The sequence below is a fragment of the Pteropus vampyrus genome, unplaced genomic scaffold (genome assembly GCF_000151845.1).
Source record: "Pteropus vampyrus isolate Shadow unplaced genomic scaffold, Pvam_2.0 Scaffold25, whole genome shotgun sequence".
Taxonomy (NCBI): domain Eukaryota; kingdom Metazoa; phylum Chordata; class Mammalia; order Chiroptera; family Pteropodidae; genus Pteropus; species Pteropus vampyrus.
The window spans coordinates 7,813,239-7,819,407 of NW_011888806.1; positions in this window are offsets into that span (position 1 = coordinate 7,813,239).

Consider the following 6,169-nt stretch of genomic DNA (forward strand, 5'->3'; position numbering starts at 1 on the left):
GGAATCTAGATATAGTTTATTTGAAGTATTTTAAACCATGGAATAATAAAGTAGACAGTATCCCTTGACAAAATAACTGCAGGATTAGGAGTCTTTAGAATTCACGATAAAAGTTGAGTAAATGTCTTTCTATCTGAGTCAGACATGAATGAGGATGTTGTCTAATTCTTTTGGCCTGGTGTAGGTGATGTCCTCAATAAAACCAGAGTCTTCTCACAAAATAGTTGTTATGGGTTGAAGTGTGCTCCCTCAAAGATGTTGAAAATCTAATCCCCATATCTGTGAATGTGATCTTATCTGCAGATTATCAACTTCAGATAAGGTCATTAAGGTGGATCCTAATCCAATAAGACTGTGTCCTTATGAAAAGGAGAAATTTGGACACAAAGACAGACTCACAGAAAATCAAGATGATTTGAAGGCTCAGAGAGAAGATGGCCATCTACAAGTCAAGAAACACCAAAGAGTAGCAGTAAACCTTCAGAAGCTAAGAGAGAGAAATGGAGTAGATTCTCCCTCATAGCCCTCTAGGAAACAACCCTGCTGACTCCTTGATTTCAGACTTCTACCTTCCAGAACTATGACAGTAAATCTGTGTTAACACTAATTTGAAAAGGTATATGCACCCCTATATTCATTGCAGCATTATTTGCAATAGCCAGTGTATGAAATAACCATCAATAGACAAAAGGATAAACATTGTGTTGTTTAATCCACACAATTTGTGGTAATTTATTATGGCAGCCCCAGGAAACCAATGCAATAGTCTTTATACATTCTTTGTTACTTCAGGCTCTAAATGGCTATATCTACTGGAGGACAAATTCTGGTACCAGTAACAAGGTACAGATTATTTAGAAAACAAAGAAACTATAGGCCACAGGAAGAAACATGATTTTCTTAATCTTATATTCATACAAGTCATGACTCTACCCCCTATTTTCAGGAAAGAGAACAATTTTCCATGGTAATCATTTAAAGAGCACATAACTTCATTTAATACTCATTCTATATCTCACACTTATTTAAGAGATATAGAGAGAGCAAGAATAAAATCGTATCTTTAAAGAGTTTATAATTAGTTGGGGATAAGCAAGACACTGACCAAATTAAAAATCAATAAAAAGCAATGTCTAATGGATTTGTAAATTGAACAGTGTGAGAGTACTGTAAATTCAACATTAGTATAAAAATCTCACAGGAAAACTAACTTTTTAAATTATGTACTTAATATGTGCAAGCAAATATGTAATACTCCAAAGAGAAATAAACTTTTAAAAATGTCAACTTTATATTAAAGGTTTTGTTTACTTGATCTCTTCACTTTTAACTACCAGCATCTTGCCTGTAATTGTGACTTGGTGTCCACATAGTCTAAACACCTACATACAATACCTGAAGCGGTATTCCTGACTCTGGACTTAATCTAGCTAATAAAAAGGGTTAATTGAAAACAAATAAAATCATAATATGGAATGAGAATTATATTTAGTTTTCTTCTTTCCAGTTAATTTTTATATATTACTATATCATATATATTAAACCACAAATAATATATTTACTATATGTTCCTTGAAGGCAGAGGATGTGTCTTGTTACCACCTAGGGTCTAGAGCTTTCAAAAATATTGATTAACTAAACCAACATAAGAATATGTGGGCTTCTAATATTAACTCCACACTAAGGAACATATTTATACTCTTAGCCACCTGTTCTGGGGCAGTACATTTTCCTTCTTGTGTTGATTAATTTCTATAGATCCTCTGGTGAGTGGTCCACACTGCTCTTATCTCACACTATTCAGTGCTAGGTTATTGATTCCCTGCATCAAGACCCTTATAACTATTTGCAGAAAATTCTAAGTCTTTGCTGATGTGCTTGTTCAAGGTTCGCCTTAAGTACAGAACCATTATCGATTACATTGTGAGGGAGGCTCTGTTATTCTCCAGTATGTTCTATGCCAAAGTTTGTTTGCTTGGTTTGTTTTCTGTAGCTGCAAGTCAATATCCATCATAGAATCAAGAAATTAGCCTAGTGGGTTGCAACAAGCAAAGGGGATGGGGATTAAAAAAAAGAAGAAGACGAAGAGGAAAAGAAAGTAGAGGAGAAGTGGATAGTATAGATAAATATCGCCTTATAAAAATTTTTGTATTTAGGACCATAGTAATAATAATTTTAAAAAAAGTTTCTGAAAGCTGCTATCTACCATTACTCTCTATCAATAACTTATAGCCAGAATGACTTCTTTTAACATTTGCATGACCCCATAACTTTGGCTTCCTTAATTTGAGTTTATTGAGCTAGTACCCAAATTTCCCTCAATTCTTCTCTCTTTGCAGTAATGGCAAATACATTTGTACCTTTTTTACAAAAATGACTTCCAGAATATGGCCACTTTGAGAATTATTTCCTGAGTTGTACAGGACACCAAGCTTTAGAAGCTCAGGCATTTTGCTGTGTAGTTCTTAATAGATGAGCAACACTAGCTCTGGACAGGTGACAGAATAAATAAATTGTGTTAGACTCTGTCCCTGCCCTTGGGAACAAGCCTAGCTAGCATCCACTTGCTGTCAGTTGGACTCAGGAGTCTGAGCACTTGCAGAATCTTATAAAACTGAGAGGTCTCTACTGATAAGATGATCAATTCAGCATTATATGCCAAAACTTTATAAGCTAAATTTTATTAAATTTAGGCTGTCCTTGCTAAAACTAAACAAAAGGTTTTCCTGAGCTCCCAACAAGAAAAAGGTCCCAAATCAGTTGCACGTGACTAGCCTATGTACTATAACTCCTTAAAGATGTGACTCTGAAGTCATCAGAATCTAAGCTTTGTAATAACTGAAATGTTAAGCATTTGGGCTCACAAACAGAGTGTGCGCTTCTGAAGACAAAAACGACACATATTTCTGTTTGATAGTTGCAGGGCGGGGGGGAGTAGACAATTCTCATCAATCCAGAACTATGGAACAATGTTATTCCTTAAATATTTTGAAAATAAAAATAATACTCTTGACTTGCTTTTTCTGACAGAAATGTTTTATTAAATGAGACAAAGGATTCAAATAAAAGATTGATATCACCTTTCTATGTGGTGAAATAAAGGCTGAGCATTTCTCTAGTTCCGTGTCTACTCAGGATTCTCTCCTCCTTATTGCTACCTGTTGCATTCATCAGTTAAAAATAAATGTTCAAAGCACCTATATGTGCACAGTGTTTAGGGCCCTGTATCTGCCCTCAAGGGCCTTACTCTCTAGTATGGGTATAGGTATTAAATAAGTAAACCACATTATATATATATTTTTTACAAATAAATACTAAGAAGTAGGGGAATCATGGTGCTATTAAAAAAATAAACAGGGGTTTGGGGGTGACCGTAAATTAATTCATGATGGATTATATTTAACCTGAGATCTGAATGATAAGAAGAAGCCATCTATATGAAGGCGGAGGAGAAGTTTTGGGGCAGGGGAGGTGTCCAGGAAAGGAAGAATTTGGCTGGCTAAAGGAACTGAAGAAGACACTGCACGAATGGTTGGGACAACAGAGAGAGCAATATGGAGGGTGGGAGGAGAGGAAACTGGAGAGATATGTAGGAGGCAGTAATACAGGGCCTGACGGCCTGTAGTAGAAAATTTGGATGTTATTCTAAATGCAATAGGAAGCCATTAAAGGGCTTTTAGAGGAAGTAGAAACTAATAAGATTGAAATTTTTAAAAGCCCACTTTCAATGTGGGGTAGTGAATGAGATGGAGGTGGGGACAAATGAACAAGAAAGACCACAGAGAAACCACTTAGAGGGCAATTTTAGTATCTAGATGAGAGATGATGATGACTGGAACTAGAGCTATGGTTGAAGAAATGGGCAGATAACTTTGATTGTAAACTGACTGGACTTTGTGATGGATTATATTTCAGAAAAGAAGAAGAGAGAGGGATCAAGAATGACCTTAAGGATTCTGATTTCAGTGTGTTGATGGCTAATTGTCAGTGTTTACTATAATAGGAAAGCCTAGTGGAATCACAGGATTGGGGAAGAAGATCAAGAACTTTCTTTGGGACAGGCTAACTTGAGATGCCTGAAGAACTTTGAGTGAACTTCAAAAGTAGGCAGGGGAAAAACTCTGAAAGGAGCTCTGCTGTGATCATGCTGAAGTTTCTGCTTTCCTAGATATTTTTCTGGAGCCCCAGCTGACCCCCAATGGAGAGATGTGGTCAGCATAAGGAAACATGATATTTTATTTAATCAAATCACATACACTCTGTTGCATTTGGCTTGGCAACTCCAAGGTGAACTGCTGCCAAGTCAAATTTTTATCCAGATAATGAGCTGTGTCTATTGCTACCACATCTGCTTCCTGCTTCGTTGTAAACAGAAAAGTTACCACAAGGTAGTAGAACAATAGACAATATCAAGAAAGGGAAGCAGCTGGTATCGGTTGCTCCAATAGTGAGAACACTGATATGGGAAAAAGATATTAAAAACCAAAAAGTCATAGGACAAAGAGATAAGATAAGGGTTGACCTCCCCATTTTCGAAGGGATATCAGTGGTCGGCCTTAAGAAGAAAGCAGGAGTTTCAAGGCTGTGTGATTAATTAGAGGTCCAAGCAATCGAGGGCAGTGCCACCTGGTATACTTCCTCAGTGAGTCAACTCCCCTGTCATTTATTTGTTAATATCTAGAGACATTTATACTAGTATCCCCAAAGCACAACACATCTCTTTTTCAGTGTGGCAATAAAGCATGTGTATAACTGATCAAAAAGGAGTCACTTGGTGGTTTCAAGCTTGTATTTGACTTATAGCTGAGTAGAAATATTCAATACATTCCACTTAACTGTTGCCATGACCCTATATTGGTCTTTTGCATTTTACACATAAATAAATTGAGGCTCAGAGAGGCTGAGAAATGTGTCCAAGATTTTATATACATAATGAAGAGCAGAGGTACAGTTTAATTCAGATTGATCCGATTTTCCTACCACAATGTTATTAATGAGAACATGTCTCAAATAAATGGACTGAGTAGAAAATTGAAGAATAAGTAAATCATTAATCAGTGAATTTCATGTAGTTTCTCACTTTAGTAGCCATTTATACAATTTTGTTTTAATATTAATAATTTCTACATTCCACTCACTAAAAATATACCGCAAATATTATTTAAAAATTCACAGAGGCCAAATATGCAGAAAAAAATTCTGTCTAATGTACAAAATACTAAGGTAAAGAGAATATATAAATAAAAAATGTATTTTAAATTAGACGATAACATGCTTCTTTGACATCTACACCGAAGAATAAAATGCATACATTGCTTATTTTATTTAAGACTGTAGGAAATTTAATCCTTTTCAAATAAATAAAGATTTTATGAAGATGGAAGTGAAGAAATTTCAAGATTATACCCCCAAGCAGTTTATATTTCAGTCCAAACAGTCTATTTACCATCTTATAAACTTATATTGTATTCTGATGTCTTTGCTTTGGCTCAAGTTAGTTCTTGTCCCTATTATGTCCACATTCTCCTTTTATTCTATAACTCCACATACCCAAATTTTACCCATCCACAATGCCATTCAAGTGCAACTTTTCCCATGAACATTTTTACCAATAATATAAATAAGTAAGTGTTTCTGTTATGCTTTCTGCCTTCCTGTAACACCTTATATTGTAGGTCTTGACTGTCCCATCTAATTCGAAAGCCTCTTGAGAGCAGAAGCTGTATTTTATGCATCTTTGTTTCCCTTCCCTTTTGCCCAAATGCTAGGCATGCTTCACTTTAGAGGGAATTCAAAAAGTTCATCATATGAAATCATCTCATAAGAGTTTGAAACACTATTAAACTAGAATAGGTAGCAGGATTTTTCCAAGAATATCTCAGATTCTCGTTGGAACTAGTATCATTGTTCTCCTGCAGAAGTAATATAGCCTTGAGTCTCCTAAATTATCCCAACCTAAGTTTAAGTTGCTCTATCAATGTTTCCTAGATATGTAAATTTTGGACCAAGGTTCCTTCAAGGACTCAGAGAATCTCCTTGAGGTTTATAGAAAAATCTATGAAGAAATAACCAGAATAGAGAAGGCATCCAGTCTCCACTGTTTATCCTAAGGACTATTCCTATTTCCTTTTAAGGAAAAAGATCAAAGTCAAAATAAATCAACAGATTG